Source organism: Limulus polyphemus, unplaced genomic scaffold (genome assembly GCF_000517525.1).
Source record: "Limulus polyphemus unplaced genomic scaffold, Limulus_polyphemus-2.1.2 Scaffold3201, whole genome shotgun sequence".
NCBI lineage: Eukaryota > Metazoa > Arthropoda > Merostomata > Xiphosura > Limulidae > Limulus > Limulus polyphemus.
The window spans coordinates 73,493-77,122 of NW_013668811.1; the positions used below are offsets into that span (position 1 = coordinate 73,493).

The 3,630-nt window shown below is 34.7% G+C and overlaps 1 long non-coding RNA gene across 1 annotated transcript in view; it reads left to right on the forward strand.

The window, feature by feature from the left end:
- Positions 1-3,630, forward strand: part of LOC111088137 — a 13,588-nt gene that overhangs the window by 2,548 nt on the left and 7,410 nt on the right. Inside the window, exon 2 of the long non-coding RNA XR_002612738.1 lies at positions 2,946-2,948. This is a non-coding gene — a long non-coding RNA (uncharacterized LOC111088137). The remainder of the gene's footprint in view (positions 1-2,945; positions 2,949-3,630) is intronic.

Below are 3,630 nucleotides of genomic sequence, written 5' to 3' on the forward strand. Positions count from 1 at the left end.
CTGCACAACACTGTTATTATTTATAGCACTTTATTTTGTTGTCACAACACTATGTTTGTATTTATAGCACTTTATTTTGTTGTCACAACACTATGTTTGTATTTATAGCACTTAATTTTGTTTTCACAATACCATGTTCGTATTTTAGCACTATTTCGTTGTCATAATACTATGTTCGTATTTGTAGCACTTTATTTCGTTGTCACACACTCTTCGTATTTGTAGCATTTTATTTCGTTGTCACACACTGTTCTTATTTGTAGCATTTTATTTCGTTGTCACAACACTGTTATTATTTATAGCACTTTATTTCGTTGTCACAACACTGTTACTATTTATAGCACTTTATTTCGTTGTCACAACACTGTTATTATTTATAGCACTTTATTTCGCTGCACAACACTGTTATTATTTATAGCACTTTATTTTGTTGTCACAACACTATGTTTGTATTTATAGCACTTTATTTTGTTGTCACAACACTATGTTTGTATTTATAGGCGAAATTCAAAACAAACATCAAAAGTTTTGCTGGACTATGTTGACTGGTTGCCAAATTTTGTGAAATCAATTATGTATATGCCTAGCAGTAAGAGTATTGATCAGAGAAAAGAAACTTCTCCATTTATTTCAAAGACGTCACAAGAAGAGTATTTCGACCACAGGATGTCATAGATCTAGAGTTACTGAGATTCATCCTATGAACTGCGAAGATTTTGGAGCATGTGACGGCGTGGGTTGCGCAGCATTTTACAATATAACACAGAAAGAGATCCCTTTTACTGATAGTTATTCAAGTCTTTGTTCGATAAAAATAGAATGTGATATAAGGCTTGAGTTAACAATATTTTATCAGATCGTACACGATTTGTGCCCCTCTCTTCCGGTTGGAAGATGTACAAGATCATTCTGGAAGAATCTTTGGTTAGCGAAGAATATTAAGAAAAGTAAACCAAAACAAAGTTATGGGAAAAAGTTGGTAAACATTTCACGCCGAGTTGAGATATGAAACCAAATTGTTGCTTAAAAAATAATGTATTTATATACACAACTAAATTGTTAACAGATTTTTAAAAAATACATACGTATCTTAACATACATTAAAATTGTGCTCAACAAAGAATCTATTAACGAATTTATTTGTTTAGGTAAGTAATATTGTGAGGTAAAACTGAATCTTTACAAGGAATGCTCCAATTTGCTAATGTTTCAAAGATTTTATCGAGCAAAGAGAAACGCGGGTTAAAAATACACTTAGAATGTTGTTTCGTTTTACAGAAGCCCTCCAGTGTTTCAGCGACAAGAGTGAGTGCTTATAACGCTAACAATCGGGATTAGATACCCGTGCTGAGCAGCGAATAAATTGTTCATTATATTGCTTTTCGATAGGCAAAAAAGAAACAAAAAATTGGAGAAAAAAATCTGACTTATGTAGACAGCAATAACTGAATTAAATCTCCTCCAGTGGCAAATCTGAAGACTTACACCACTAAAAACCGGGTTTTGTTACTCGTGGTGGGCACAACACATATAACCCATTGCCTACCTTTGCGCTTAGCAACAAACAAACAAGTTAATTAAAAACTATAATACAAAAATTAATACTGGTTCACACATATTACATTTTAAAAAGTCAATATATCAACGTTCAATAACTTATGTAGGGGTAAAAGTTTGGAATGCTGTCCCAACAACATAAAAAATGAACTCATTAAGATGTTCAAGTTGACTTTCAAAAGGTATTTAGTAAATAAAATAATTTACTTGGTTATTTGCAAATATAATTTTAAAACATTCTGATGATATTCTCAGTTGGAGTTATCTAAGAGATTACATGATGTTACATATATGTTTTTAAATTAATAATACTTGTATTATACGGGACGCAATCTGAATAAATATTCGTTTTTTACTTCCCTCTAATGTGCTATAAATACAAACATAGTGTTGTGACAACAAAATAAAGTGACCGTCCAACCAAACATGCTCGCCCTTTTAGGCGTGGGGCGTTATAATGTGACGGTCAATCCCACTATTCGTTGGTAAAAGAGTAGTCCAAGAGTTGGCGGTGGGTGGTGATGACTAGTTGCCTTCCCTCTAGTCTTACATTGCTAAATTAAGGACGGTTAGCGCAGATAGCCCTTGTGTAGCTTTGCTGGTATTCTACTGGCTACATCTTGAACGGTATTCTGCTGGCTACATCTTGAACGGTATTCTGCTGGCTACATCTTGAACGGTATTCTGCTGGCTACATCTTGAATGGTATTCTACTGACTACATCTTAAATGGTATTCTACTGGCTACATCTGGAATCGTATTCTACTGGCTACATCTTGAATGGTATTCTACTGGCTACATCTCGAATCGTACTCTACTGGCTACTTCTCAATCAAATCTTTCTTCTACACTTCACTAGTCAGCAGACTCGACGCCAAGCCGTCGCTGACGTTTCACTATTTTAATATAATTATCTAACCAGACCTTTAAAAGCAATATAAAATAAGACATAAACCAACACACGGGCCATAATAGTCATACTTATAGAAAATAATAATTGAAACCATTGAGATAACACTTTATTCAAAGCTCTAAAACTTCGTTCCTTGTGTCCTTTTATAATCACTGATTAGAAGATATACAGAACCAAGAAAGATCCTGTAGTGTTTCCCTTCCAAAAAAAGGCCAATTTTAGGTGTCATCTGCATTAGTAAATCAACACACAAGGGTATAAGTAACTAAGGAGCTTTGAAATCAAATAGCATGTGTAGTCGTTGTCACTGGAAAGACCAGAGACAAATATACAAATTGTTACCTTAGAGTTATACTTATATGTTTGTATGTATGTAATTGTGAGAGTTAACTTTCCGCTCTGATTTTTAAACAAATGTTTTTTTTTCTTTGAATTAAGAGTACAGTGGTAAATATTATTCTCAGGTATGAGTAAGAAAGTGATAACTTCTAGCGGCAAAACGTAGTCTCGATCCTAGTTTTACTAAACTTTGATAGAATCGGTTATAAAACAGCAAGGAGGAACCGCTCAGCATTCGCTAAGCCTAACTGTAAGTTACTGTTGCAATTATCAATTAGACGTGAACAATCTGGTTTCCTAGCCTCGTGTTATCTATCAAACTCTTTGATAGTAGTATAATTTTCACTTCTACGATTTAACGTTATAATTTTAAAAATAGTTTCGTGAGAAAGACGAGGATTTTTTTTTCTCAGTCGTGTAATAAACATACTGGTTCGAAGGTTTTGGGCCCCAGCATGGCCAGGTGGTTAGGGCGCTCGACTCGCAATCTGAGGGTCGCGGGTTCGAATCTTCAAGATGTAGCCAGTAGAATACCATTCAAGATGTAGCCAGTAGAATACCATTCAAGATGTAGCCAGTAGAATACCATTCAAGATGTAGTCGGTAGAGTACGATTCGAGATGTAGTCGGTAGAATACCATTCGAGATGTAGCCAGTAGAATACCATTCAAGATGTAGCCAGTAGAATACCATTCAAGATGCAGCCAGTAGAATACCATTCAAGATGCAGCCAGTAGAATACCATTCAAGATGCAGCCAGTAGAATACCATTCAAGATCTAGCCAGTAGAATACCATTTAAGATGTAGTCAGCAGAATACC